The sequence below is a fragment of the Thermobia domestica genome, chromosome 4 (genome assembly GCF_964235325.1).
Source record: "Thermobia domestica chromosome 4, izTheDome1.hap1.1, whole genome shotgun sequence".
Taxonomy (NCBI): domain Eukaryota; kingdom Metazoa; phylum Arthropoda; class Insecta; order Zygentoma; family Lepismatidae; genus Thermobia; species Thermobia domestica.
Window position 1 is genome coordinate 256,830,532 of NC_137457.1, and position 15,285 is coordinate 256,845,816.

At 33.9% G+C, this 15,285-nt stretch overlaps 2 long non-coding RNA genes across 3 annotated transcripts in view; one reads left to right on the forward strand and one right to left on the reverse strand.

Annotated features, from left to right (window-relative positions):
* LOC145684005 (uncharacterized) overlaps positions 1–15,285 on the reverse strand; it is a 201,765-nt gene that overhangs the window by 153,348 nt on the left and 33,132 nt on the right. The gene's annotated exons all lie outside the window — the stretch shown is intronic.
* Positions 1–15,285, forward strand: part of LOC145684004 (uncharacterized) — a 45,700-nt gene that overhangs the window by 9,616 nt on the left and 20,799 nt on the right. Inside the window, exon 3 of one of the 2 annotated variants that reach the window (XR_014131224.1) lies at positions 12,669–12,861. This is a non-coding gene — a long non-coding RNA (uncharacterized LOC145684004). Of the gene's footprint in view, positions 1–12,668; positions 14,148–15,285 lie in introns of those variants that run through there. The other variant, XR_014131223.1, reaches the window with a different exon arrangement.

Genomic DNA, 15,285 nt, shown 5'->3' on the forward strand with positions numbered 1-15,285 from the left:
AATCATTGATATGTATGTACACAGAAAGACTTTTTAAATATGGTTTAAAATAATTTGTAAAAATAAACTTAAATAAAATAATATGTTTAGTCGTATAACCAGATAATGGAAAAGAATACCAAGTAAAATAGACTAAATTTTTTTATTTACAAATTTTAATGTTATATTTACAGTACGGTCGTGCTTTTATCAATATTAAAATAGTAACTAAGTTTTAAAGTTTCATACTTAACTTTCAAATTTGCACTTAAAATTTTGTGTATGTCAACTTTTCTTAAAGCGTTTTAATACATTCAATGGTTGCGAAGTTATATGTACAAGTACATGTCGGCCATTTACTTGCTGAAGGTAAAAGTTTTTCTGATTCTGACAACATAAGCTTTCCTTCAGAGGCAACATTGCTAAATTTTTCCCTTAAGATGTATTCAACGTTTTCGACAATAACAATCTTGTTTTCACTGTTTAGTACGCAATGCAAATGTTTATGTTTATTAGCACTACAGTTCGTAACATTTTTCTTATCACCAGTTCGTAATTTTTATTTGAACGAAATGTAGATTTCACCAATACATGATATTATCTTCTGCAAAATGTTCCTGCAAGTAGCAATGTAGCGATATGTTAAAATATATTCACAGTTGATAATCTATAAACATTCAGTACACAATATAGATATTATATTTACACAGTTCACTTATTTCGTAGTTCAGATCATTAGAGGTTATGTAATCGGAAACTTTTCTCAACATTTTTCACGAAAAATCTTCACCAGTTCCGAAATATATGACGCGTTACTTATTACACTTCTATAACTCGTACTAAACTGATTCCGCGTATCATGTCCAATCATATGGGATTCACTGTACACAAGAAACAAATCACCTTGCACGTTTTCTAAAGTCATGACACATCATGCACAAGTTTCATACAAAATGGGATCTACCAATAAACAGTGGTATTCTTTTTCGTTAAAAATTCCACGTGCGCAGCCGCTACACATCAGCGCATAATCTGATTGCCACTTTATAATACTGTTCTTTGCGCACTAGATATCCACGGTGTCATATGCACACCCGCATGCTATGTGTGCACAATTATTTAATAATTATGGCGATTTACCACGAGATTCTGAGGAATCACTGGTTGTATATGTCTCTTATTCCAAATTTAATTCCGAAAAAAGATACACTGGAAGTGGAAAATATACAGAATAATCATCTCTTCCTTCTTCTCGTAAATGATAAGATGTAATTTCATCATCCTTATCGGAAGTATAAGATATTTCTTGAGAATGATCCCAAGAAACATCGGAGTTCCACTCAAGCTCGTTGGTCACTGCAATCTCGCGCTGAATAACCACAGCCCACTGTAGTCACTTTTCTCTCGCTCGGTCTCTGCATTGCCTGTCGAAACAACGATTCATAGCGTACGGCAAAACAAAAAAATGGCTGCTAGGTGGCAGGGACAGCCGAGCCTTCTTCTCGTGAATTTCAATGTAGCTATACAGTAATTCAGCATATTTATCTCCAATTTTTGAAATAACTAGTACAATTTTTGAATAATTTGCTTACCTATGGGAAGGTTTTATACGTATATTTGTTTAAGTAAGAATTTTATTTTTAAGGTGATCTGATACCTCTTCGCTTAGGTTTCTAACTCTCCATTTGATAACATGTAAAATTTAATATGGTAATTTCTAACAAAGTATTGCAGGTAATGACTTGAAATTTTTAATACAAATACACAAGACCCATATAAATCCAACCACGGTCTCCATTTTACGTTACATGCGTTAGATTAATTGCAATATATTCTTCAGTAAGTTTGGCAACAGAGAATAAAAAGTATGCTGCAGAGGGGAGAGGGCTGACCATCTGTTTGCTTGTTAGCTGTTTTTAAAAGGACGCTCTTACCAGAAAATTCACGTTGTGATTCTCACTTCTCAGTGGTTAGAATGGCCTGGACTGTAAGAGCCCAAAACCTCTTCTTTCTTCCTTTCACGGTTTGTTTGTTTCTTCCACCCCCTGCAGTCACAAGAAGACAACTTGTTTCGGAAAGCATTTTGAATTAGTAGCAAAAAGCAAAACTGAATAACACCACGGACAGATTAAAGGGAGGGGCGGTCACCCCCTCCGACAAGATTTGAATACTTTGAATAATCGGAGTAAGAAACTAGAAATTGCGTAATCTAATAAGAAAAGTTTGTTGAAGTATACAGATCAAGACGCATCTCAAGTGTTACAGTATTGTACTCTCCTCCCCTCTCCTCCCCAGCCCACCCAATTCCCTTCTGAAGAAGTTATCTTTTGTTTCTCTGTTTCATATTAGCCTTTACACTTACACTTTCACTATCCAGTATTAATTTTGACCATACCATCTGCACAGCAAGGCGAGTAAGGTTTACGAGTCCTTTTTCCCCCCCTTTTAAAAATTACTAATTATAATAAAATTTATTGAAAACAATTCATCTCAACGATAAAGACTTATACACATTCATTATTGCAATCTTAAAATAAACTCGTCGCCTGTCTCGTATGCTAGCGATCTAATATATACGAATAGATGAAAAGTTAGTTTGAAGCCTTATGTATTGTTTTTCTGTAAATAAGTCCGAATTCATATTTGTTTCTATTGTTGCATCGACAAAAGTGAGTGCCAAATCGTTTTAGGCTCGTTGGTCTTTGCGAGGTCCCTAAAGATGCAAGGCCGTGGGCAGTCGCCCACCACTTGAAACGCCTCTGCACTAGAGGTCTGTACGTGCTCGGGCCTACAAAGCATGCATCACTTCGGGCCCGGGAGAGGTTCGGGCAGTAGGGTCATTTCAGATTTGGCTTGGGGGACAAGACCCCTTGATATGTGTAAAATTTCGCGTTTTTCACTGACTTACTACTATTCTATTGATAAAATCTATATAAATCTCAAACTCAGATGGGCAAATGCCTCTCCCTGCCCCCTAAATGACGCCCCTGGGTTCGGGCTGTGAATTTTTAAATATACAACCATATTTCTCGGACTTTTTCTGGCCTAACTTTGTAAATATTGTGTAAAACGATACAAATTGCACCTTTCTTTCTGGAGGACTTTTAAAACACAACTGCAAAATCAAACCTCGAATTGCTGTAAATAAAAATACAATTTTGCATTAATAATTAAGTTTCTGTAATTCGGACTTATTTCGGGCTCATTTGATTATCACAGAACTCAGTCTGGGCTCGGGCCTAAATACTAAGACAGATTTCGGACTGGGGTCGGGCCTCACATTGTAAATTCACGGGCCGGGTCCGGACTGAAAATTCAGGCCCGTGTAGACCTCTACTCTGCACCCGCACACATTCCTTCCTAGTCCAGAAAATCTCCTCCCCACCGCATCGTCAATAATGGTAAATTTGTTCCTCGTATATTTGTTTATTATTGTAAGAGAAGTTCAAACCAGAACTCTAAAATTTGTTCGTTCTCTGGGGTAATGTGAGTAATGCAAATTAAGAAAGATATGCGTAATATACACATGTCAGAAAAACTTGATATCAATTTGAATAGACCTTGTACGTAATGTTTATTTTAGAAATAATAAACTTATGCAAATATATCGAGACATCTGAAATTTAATGTTAAATAGTGGCGAGTTAGCCAGAAGGGGCGTGCACTATTCAGTTAGTCAAATAACTCGTAGCTTGAAAACTAAATTTAAACCAATATTGAATTAGACAAATTTGTAAAAAGTAAGATAACCATAGTTGGAAATAGTGTGTGTATTTTTTTAGGAGAAAACCCAGAAGTACATTCTCGATAAAATAATAATAATAATAATAATAATAATAATAATAATAATAATAATAATAATAATAATAATAATAATAATAATAATAATAATCAGTGGTGTATTTAGGGGAGCTTCCGGCCTTAATCCCCCCTGAAATCTTACTTACTATAGTAAAGTATATGAAATATCTTGCAGAATTTTCACATTTTCAGGCAAAGCCCCCCGAAACAAAATCGTAAATACGCCACTGATAATAATAATAATAATAATAATAATAATAATAATAATAATAATAATAATCTTCCTCACTTCAATCATAGGTTGATGGGCAAGAAGGAAATTTTAAAACTTTTTCTCTCCCCTGGAAAGCTGTTTTATAATTTGATAAGGTCTCTTCTTCGTTACTGCATTTATCCTTGGTCGGGCCGCGGTGGCTCAGTGGTAGAGCGTTCACCTTTAATGCATGGCGTTCTTATTTCGATCTCAGCTCGCACCAAATGAACTTTGTGGAGGACAAACACCATGTGTGGGAGTTTTCTCGGGGTTCTCCTGTTTCCTTCCACTTTCTGCATTCCACCACTTCCTTCATTTCTCAACATCACTAGCTCCTTTAACCTACCAGGCATAACTGTGGGACGTAAAACTTATAGATTTTTCTATCCTTGGTCTTCCACTTCCTGGTTTTTCTTCTGCCTTTTCCTCTATCAACACGGTGTCCGATCTGAGTGTCGAATAAGATAGGTAAGCATGCTCTTTCTTCTCTTTCCTATTATCTTCATGATCTTTCGTCCTTTACTAGCTTCCTTTAGTACGTCTTCATTCCTTCCATTATTATTATTATTATTATTATTATTATTATTATTATTATTATTATTATTATTATTAATCTTTCTACGGGTACATCTCGCTTTTGTGGCAAGATTCGCCCATTCTAAGGTTTTAAACTTTCGCTCTTGATTATAAAAATACATTATGCATTATAAAAGTCTATACAAAGAAATGTATGGGTCTACATCCTGTAAATAGTATACACACATTCTACCATTATAAAAATAGTATACATCTTACAAAAATAAATTATCAACGAAATACCTCACTACTGTCAAACAACATTTGTACTGTGTATATATTTATATTAATTATATAGACTGTCATGTCTTTTAATCACATGGCTACCCAGCTTGCCTCACGACGATGGGCAGGCGGCAATAATTTGAGTATTCTAGCAGGGAATCGAACCTAGAACCAGGCGATCAGGAATCAAACGCTCTAATCATTAGACTATGAAATCCCAATGAATGACTATAAGGTTAAACTAAAATGATTCTACAAAAAACAATTATCAACGAAATATTTCACATCATTTCTAACACTAACGACATTTACACTGTTGATACATTTATATTGATTACTTTATGAAAACGAAACTATATATCTGAAATTAAAACGATCCTACAAAAAGCATTTTTTTCCCAACAAAATACCTTACTATTGTCAAACAACATTTTTACTCTGTGTACACATTTATATTAATTACATTATAGAAAAGAATAGAATGATTATATGCCTGAACTCAGTGATGTGCCGTAAACTATAATTTTACGTCTACGCGATTTTCTACTGTAATCTATACGTAATCTACATTACACTTTTTCCCGTGTAGACTATGTACACAACCACTATCAAATGTAAGGAACAATTTCGTTGCCCGTTTGTTCATATTTCCTCATTCACTTGTTTCGCTTCGGTGCAGCGAGCATTTTTGCCGATCCCAAACGTTTCAGCATTCTTGCCAATTTGATGTCGAGAACAGAACCCAAACAACGCCTGCGGGGGTTCTAACCCATTCCTACTACTACTACAACTACTACTACATTAGCTGTGGATCTATATAGTACAAGGGCAAACTTATTTTAATGAAAGAAGTTTAATGAAATTTTTTAAAAAATGATCGTTAAATCACTTTTTGAATATTATTTTTAATCTTATTTTAACGAAAGAAGTGTTATAAAAATTTCTAAAAGTAGTAAAAAAACTCCGTAGGCAGGATTTGAACCCACGTCAAAGACATTTTCTTTACTAGCATGTTGCGCTAGCCCACTTTTTTTTAAACTTCCTGACTATTTTTTCTATTTTAACCACTTCTCAGGACTACTAGATACGACAGGGACACGAACACAGAAACATCGAGGACAGTTAAAATTCCACCCTTGCTCTTTAGAGGGACTCGAACCCCCAATGGGCTTCACTTCACGATCATCAGCCTAACGCCTCAGACCGCTCGGCTACACCCACCGGCCACCACTCGGCTACCAGAGCCGACACCGTTTGGCGTTTACTTTGTACTATATGTAGATAATGTCTTGTGATATCGTATCTGTATCGATCAATCAGATCAGAGGATATCTGAAACGTTTGGGATCCGCAAATATGCGTGCAGCGAAAGATTAGGGAAACGAGTAACATATAAAAAGTAGAGGGAATTATCTAATCTGTATGTTTACTCTGCTCTGCACATACCACTTCCTTAGATTTTCCACTTCGAGCACTGCTTTTATAATGAAATTTACAAAACTAATTCTCATCTCTGAGCTTTCTGTCTTGAATATGCTGTATTTGCCAATTTTTTCTTGCATATTTTAAAAAAGGCATAATATTTTTCATTTTCCTTCATCAAGACGAAACTAAGTATTCGAAAGTTACTATTCGCTGGTCTAGGCATTTTATTTTGTACGCAATTTCGCAAGGTAACGACAAAATAAAGCTCCTTTATTGTCCACGATGCCATATTAAATTACGTGTTGTTGACATATTCTACATAGTCTACGTTGTTTACATTGTCTACGCGTAGTTGACACGTAAACGTAAACTATCGTTTTTTACGCGTAGACGCACATCTCTGCCTGAAGTTAACTCATCCAAAAAACAATTATCAATAAAATATCTTAATATTGTACACTGATTACATGTACTGTACACTTAGTATATTACCAATACACTACTTTCTGAAAACTGAATAAAAACATTGTATGCATGAAATATTAAATTGAATCCACAAAACAAATTTTTACCAAGTCTAATACCATCTTTCCAAGACATTACTTTTAGTTTTATTACAAAGTAGAGCATTTATAACACCTTATACGAGAATAATATAGAACTTCTTATCATGATAAAGTACATTTAACACAAATACGTTATCTAGATACAATATTTTTGTTCGTTCCAAATTTTTAATACAGACTACTGCTGCCGTTGTCTTTTTACATTTACTGTCTTCGAGTTTATTTTTGTTTGTCGAATCTAACACTGAGGTTCACGACGGAGAGGAAGTGGCTGTCCCAACCGAGAATCAACAATTCCAGGGAGTATGACTGCTATTTCTATAGACAGCCGACAAAAGGGCAAAGCTGCCCAAACAAGTTTTTGAAAAAAGGAAAAAAAGAAAGAAAATTAGAAAGAAAGGACCAGAGGCGACATTGGTTTTTAGCCTGAAGCGCTCATAAATCACTACCACGTGTCGTGAAGACTAGTAGGGCTAGAGGTTCCGAGGGCTCTCAATTCCTTCAAAAAGATCTATCCATATACTATATACAGCATAGTTGCCAAACTTACTGAAGAATATATTACAATTAATCTAACGCATGTAACGTAAATTGGAGACCGTGGTTGGATTTATATGGGTCTTGTGTATTTGTATTAAAAATTTCAAGTCATTACCTGCAATACTTTGTTAGAAATTACCATATTAAATTTTACATGTTATCAAATGGAGAGTTAGGAACCTAAGCGAAGAGGTATCAGATACCCTTAATTAATAAAAGAACAAATTCTACATGTTTATTATTACAAACTAATAGAAAGGATAACACAAAAAAGAGCACAATAGACATGTAATCATCGTTAGCTGTACAGTGAATAATGTTATGTAATTTGTGATTTGCATAGATATAAAAATAAACCATATTTAACTAAAAATGCATAAACTATCATTCTTATTTTCTCAAAGAAATAAAACCAAAATAGACCAAACACACTCCAAGCAATTAAACTATGATCTACTCAGTTGATAAGACCCCTCACATTCCTTGTGTTCATTGAGCACCACTACCATTATGCTATTATTACTATAAACATAAACAGCGACTAGTCATCATCTCAGAAACACAAGAAAGCTGTTGAATCTTATCATTGAGTTCACATCCTATAAAATGAATCTGGGCTTACTATCCATCTTTCCAAGATGCATTCTTATACATCGTATATCTTTTTCTAGACCAACCCAAGAAATTTTGTACCTGAAATATATATATTCTGCGCAAGGCTGGATTTAACACTATAACAACTAGACTTGGACCTAAGGGCACAACGATCTTTCGATCGCTCGTTGGACCAAAATTTAAGGTTGGTTTAATGGGACAACTTTTGCCGATAGATGGCACTACAATCTTCGTATCTCTCCCATATATTTTTTACCTTTCACAAAAATTCACGATTTCTCTTACAAATTTCAACCTACAGACTTCAAATTTTTAGAGAAGGAACTTCATAATCTATCGAAGACATTAACCCGTGCCGATTTTTTTATTTAGAATTTTGTTCATTGTTGAAATTGCTTGATTGTTGAAATGGTTATCTAAATCTTTAACAATGCAACTGTTTCAACAATAAAGAAAATTTTAAATAAAAAATCGGCACGGATTGTTCCCTTCGATAGGTTAGGAAGTTCCTTCTCTAAAAATTTGAACTCTCTAGGTTGAAATTTGTAAAAGAAATATAAATTTTCATGAATGGTAAAAAATACATGGGAGAGATACGAAGATTGTAATGACATCTATCGGCAAAGCTTGTCCCTTTACATTAACCTTAATAAGGAAAACAAAAAAAAAATGCAAAAGATGAAAAATAATAAACATGATTAAATACAGTAAACACCCTCCATGACTTTCAGTATGAATATGTTAATAGACACCTTCGTTCGGTATAAAGCAAGGAGGAAGGCAGTTTAAATTTATTTTGAGGGCAAACGTTTACAGAAATTCTTATAGAACGTTTTTGGACGATGACAACAATTTCCATATACAGTTTCATAGTACCCTTTTCTTCCACTTCACTATTTTTTATGATTATAGTTTCCATTAAGAAGATATTGAAATAAAGAAGATTTTAGTGTGAACAAATAGTAGACTATTGAAAAGTTTTACTGAAGGGTTTATTTATTCTAGCCAAAGTAATCTCTTTGCATTGCAGTAGAAACACAAATTTCAACAATCAAAACAATTATTCTGTGACTTTTTAGTATTTGAATCAAGGATCTTATAAAATAGAGGATCTACCCATATTTATCTTCATCCTATAAAATAAATGAAGCCAAAAAACAACCAAGCATCGGCACGTCTGATTGGCTACTCTCGTTTCCGCCATCGTCTGATTGGCTACTTTCGTTTCCGCCATGAGTGTTGGCTCAAAACATTGCGATCCTATTGGCCGGAGTGGGCAGAGTAGGGGTGGCGAAACTGTGACGTTTATCTTCAAGATTTTGTTGTAAGGGCAGATCCTCTACTTTATAAGATCCTTGATTTGAATATGAAAATTTTTACGGACGAAAATTTAAACCAATTTCTTTTACTTTTGCACAAACTGATCATTCTCTGTAACTTTACTTTAAAAGACGTAAATTTGTAACAGTTTGAATCTATCTTTACAGCAGATTCCAAACGAATATTCGTTAAAATTTTTACAAAAATTTATATAGGGGCAGGGTGGCTCAGTGTAGAGCGTTTACCAGTAGTGCGTGGAATTCCTAGCTCGAACTTTGTGATGCACAACATCGTATCCGTGGCTTTTCTCGAGTTATTCTTTGTTTCCTTCCACATTTCATTCCACCAACTCCTCTATCAACATTCACTTGCCTTAATCATCCGTCTCCCTTAGTCTAACGTCCATAATCATCGGACGTTACACTGAAAAATATATATAAAAATTATATTGTTATAAAATGAGTCAGCATGACAGTTGGCAGAAACTATTTTGCCTATGGATGGCAAAACGTTAACTCCGACACCGACCCTGCATGTATTTTCTGGCGAACGACGCACTCCATTCACTCCAAATCTCAATGTTATTATCAATAATAATAATAATAATAATAATAATAATAATAATAATAATAATAATAATAATACGAGATTCTCCAATACTCATTTTTAGAGTATCAACTGTCTTTCTGGAAATGGGTTTGAATTTGCAAGAAAATCAACACACCTTTCTTTAATGTTTTATTCATAGGTTAATAGTGGTTTCTAAAATTTTTTCACGATTATTTCTAATAGCAGCAATTTGTGCTTTTCGCCACTGTGACAGTTCAAAAAAGTGTATTCTACAGAACTGGGAAACATAACGGCTCATACAGGATTTCTCAGTAAATCAACCGATTTCTTAAAATTCGATAGAGCAGCCTGAACGAAGTTTTATAGTCCTTTAATAAACTGAACGTAATACAACTTAGAGTATGGAAGTTCGCCTTTCTAGGTCTATTAGTAATATTGAGAGAAGATATTGGGCACACAGTCTTATTTCAGCTTCTGAACTTTACATTAAAAAAAAAAGTCTTATTTTACAGAATGTTGACGACAAACAGATCTGTCTAGAGGAATTCAGTTACTTCCGTTCGCATCACTATGTCTTGATAATTTACTTAACCATATTTCTGTAGTTGAATACTCAATGGCATCTCGTGAAAAAGATACCAAACGTATTCCAAAATGCCTCTTGCGCCTTAGAAAAGGGTATACAGCAATAATACTTTTTAATTTGCAAAAATACTAAACCACACAATATATTTTCCGCTGTGAGATTTATACAAACAAGACTCGCTTAGTACTGCATCCAGGAATTCGTAAAAATATTCGTACGATGATCTCTATGTTATTTTTGCTGATTCGACAGGCAGTATAGAGGATGGAGCGGGCGGTGTTAATAACAGATTCCTCTAATGTTATGCTTGCAAAACTTCATATTTTCAAAGTTTTGAATTTCAAAAAAAAAATCTACACTGACGAAATCAGTCAGTGATAAATACACAATGTTACTCCCTTTTATGAAGGTCACGAATCTGCGCACCCCCGCGGGTGTTTTACATTGGTGTGCCCGCACCCACCCCGCATTTTCCCGCGTCGGGCCGCGTTTCCTGGACCCTCCATCAGATTGCGTGTTCAAAGAAATTTTCACTCCCATTTTCCAATGACGCCAACACGCTATGATTTGTATACCAACATGTAGTGTTATGTGTTAATTCAACGTGTGCATCCAGTCCATGTGCGTTTCTTCAAAACACCAAAGGAATAGATTACAATAGTAATAATTAGTTTTACTAATCTTATTCTTTATTTAATTACCGCTTAACTACACTTTTCTCAAAAGCCTTGGCGCCACACATGCGGGTATATTTTTGTTTATAATAACCAATTTCTTGTCAACATGGAGAATGAAACGCGTATATTCTTCTTTACCCATCTCCTTTATTTCGTATACAATCAGTTTGTTATTCTTTTTGTTTACTGCTTAAAAGCATTATCCCTAAAACATCGGCGCCAAAGAGTGGCATATGTGGTTGTTTACAATAACCAATTTCTTGTCAAAATGACGCACAATGAGACGCGTATCTTCTTTTTACCATACCTACATTCTTTCATATACAATAAGTTTATTATTCTTTCTATGTTTACCGCTTAAAAGCATCGGGGCCAAACATACGGGCAAATTATTTTCATTAATATTCTTAATATTTTTACCATTTGTTTACAGTTATGTCAAAATGGCAGACTAAGAAAACCCCAAGGATGTTGTAAATAGAGGATCTGCCCATATGTGTCTTCATCCTATTAAATCGGTGAAGCCAAAAAACAATCGAGCATCGGCACGTCTGATTGGCTACTCTCGTTTCTACCATCGTCTGATTGACTACTTTCGTTTCCGCCATGATTGTTGGCTCAAAACATTGCGATCCTATTGGGCGGAGTGGGCAGAGTAGGGGTGGCGAAACTGTTTCGTATGGCTTCAAGATTTTGTTGTAACGGCAGATCCTCTATTTTATAAGATCATTGGAAAATCCGCATTTTTTTCTTTTTTCTACATATAATATCGAGAAAAGAGTATATGTGTTTTTTCCTAGACAAATACTTGTTTTACTCTCACCCCAATCACCCTATTCACATACATAATACTAATACATTTTTATGACATCCACTTTAACAATAACTTTTTCTAGTTTCTTACCTTAACAACTTTCTACTTTCATGACCGTATCATAAAAAAGGAGGGGAGCTACTTCCCATAAGAAATACATGACTACATCAGTAAAAGATACTACTGATTAGTGCCTATGATTTTTATTGTGATGTTTTCATAGTATGTACAGTTGGATAAATTTAATCACACACGAATTGACGTTGCCATAATTTCAAAAGCATAATAAAAGGTCATCTTAGGTTGGTCTAGAAAAATCCATGCTATTAAGCCAAACATTCGTTAGTAAATTGCAACTTTTAGTTGAGATCAAACTGAAATAAGAATTCAGCTTCCCAATCCACTCGATGACAATATTATATTTCTTATTAAATATTAGTAGGGATAAAATTAGTAGGTGAACTTCTGTGCGTACTTTGAGGAATCATGCTTTATTACTTAAATGATAACATTACAGTTATTATCATCCTTGTTGCAGCAGTGTGTACCAACCTTGAAACTAACTTCACAGAAATGTTCAAAATTGGATGAGTTTTTAATCTTGATAAATGATTCGTAAAGCCTTATATTCAATTACGGATAATATTAAAAAGTTCTTGTGATATTTTAGTAGCATATACATATTTCCTGTGTCTTAATATATAGAATTATTCCATTTCAGTTACCGGATATTGGAGATAGTGGAGATTACAATTTTATAGATGTTAATGTCCCCAATCAAAGTGATCGAATAGAAGTCAAATGGTACACCAAGAAATTAATCGAAATGGAATTTCAGCTTTCTGCTAAAGCTAAAATTAATAAGTTTGCAGTAGCAACATATAAGGACAAAGTGTATGTAATAAGAAAGCAAGGTATGAATGTGTTACGTTGTTCTCTGTATTTCATTACAGGACAATTTTTGCTGTAGAAATGAAACATTAAACAATATCAATAATTTATGTACTGTTCCTGTCAATAAGCAAATAATCATTATTTCAGTCAACAGCGTAAAACATTTATTTAAATTTTAATTTGATAGGCAATTTACTAAGACAACCTGAATAGTCATTTCCCACTATTCTAATCTAATCATATTAACACATTCGATATTAAAAATCCTTCTTGTTAAGTTTATACCTGTATGTATATACTGTAGCGGTATACGATTTTATTAATTATTTTTGGTGATGGAAATTAATATTTATTCAAAGTCAAATTAAAGAGATTAAATTGTAGTAAGAATGAAATGTTGTCATGTATTACAAACACGTGTATTTGTTTATTTGTTTATTTGTTTATTTGTTTATTTGTTTATTTACTTCAATGGTTGTTAAATGTGTTGAATGTAGTTACTGAATTAATGGCTAGACGCTAAGTCGTCAGTTTATGTGTTTGTTGTGATTTGTAACATTGTGTACGAAATATGTAAAGTCATCAATATGAAATGATGTATGTAACATTGACACACTTTGACTGTGGCATAACTGTCAGATTTGCAGAGATTGTTGGTCTGGGAATTTGGTCACGATGTAATACGGGTTGAAACCAATGTTTCACCAATAGCTGAGATAAACAGAAAGGATCAACGAAGCGAATTCCAGTATGTCTGGAATCAAGAACAAAAACCTCTCGTTGGAGAGGATTGGGATCAGATGATCAGATGTGGATCAGAAGTGGAACAGAAGTAGATCGACCATTAGCAGTCAAGTAGTGAGCTGCAATCCATGTCACTTCGAATAGATCAAAGGTGATCTATTCTTTATCAACAACAACCATAGTCACACACCACAATTTACCGACTATCCAAACTGAAAGATCCAGCATTGAGAAGTATAGTTATCCAGTCCAGACACTCATCATAATAAACAGGTATGTGTATCTCAGCTATGTGCGTGTTAATCGTGACAAAATTTCTAGAGGTTGGCGATTTGTGATCTGACTTGTTATACTACATTCATACATAAACATACACACTAACATCTTGATATTATTGGAAATAATACATTTCTTAAATGAAGCTTGAATGTGTAGTCTTTTCCTCTCAATTCACTTCGACCTACTCATTTCAGACAATGAGTAGTAGCAATCTCTGATCGTCTTAATTAAGTCATCCCCATGCTATTAAGGCACGACGTGAGGAGGTTGTTAATACATTAAGACGTATACGAGCAGTAGCGTAGCCAGGATGTGTGTTTGGGGGGGGACCAAGTGCTGTTATAGGTACATGTAGAAACATTACAAACAAAAAAGTATATAATCATAAAAATATAAATAAAAAATTACAAACATCAAAGTACCAAAGTACATTGTCGGACCGCTTTGGGTGGGGGGCGGCCCCTCTGGGCCCCCCTTTCCCTACGCCACTATATACGAGTATTGTTACAAACTGTAGTAATTAAAAAAATACTCAATAAAATAACACTATCAACAAATTTAATATTTTTTTGAACGAAAGTAAGATAATTTAGCTAAATTTAAGTTTTGGAACACGAGAATGGGAAAAAGTTTCAAACACTATTATTTTAGTACGAAAGAAGAGAGCTGAATTACTTAAAAAATTAAGTAAATATATATTTTTCAACTTTAAATAATTTTAATTACGACAATGATGTTTTTATTTAGGTACGGAATATGATTAAAAACTACATACATTTTCCAGATAAGATAACATAGAATATCGCTCTCCCAAAATTATTGACTTCAGTATAACATAACATGTGTAAATTTCCGTCAATATACAACAATAATTTAAATGTTGTGTTAATTACAATTTTGACCAGTATATCAGTTTTTATTTATCTCGTTTTAGAGATGGTTTTAAATTGATATTTTTATAATCATAAAAATCTAAGAATTAGTGATCTTATACTCTCTGTAACAGTAATAAACGAGCATATTACTTAGTTTTTCTACATAAAATATTATGAAATGATAATATTTATTACGCTTACATTTCTATGTTTTTCTCTTAAATGTATATACAAGTCTAACTAAAATCCACAATACTTACAAAGTTAGAGTTGCCAGACTTTATAAACGTAAAACAGGGACACCAATCTCAGACTATACATAAGGTCAGAGTTCCTACTCATTTTATCAGAGTCAATTAATTACCTGTCTTTTCCCGGTTACTACTCACAATTTTCCAGTTCATTCTATAGTTAACACAAATGAGGACTACGAGGGGTATATAAAGAATGTGAAAAGGTAATGTAAGAAAAGATGCCTCGCGTCCCTTATTCCGAATTAGGATTTGTTGTATTTAACAGGTTCTAAATATTGCGCCAATTACGACA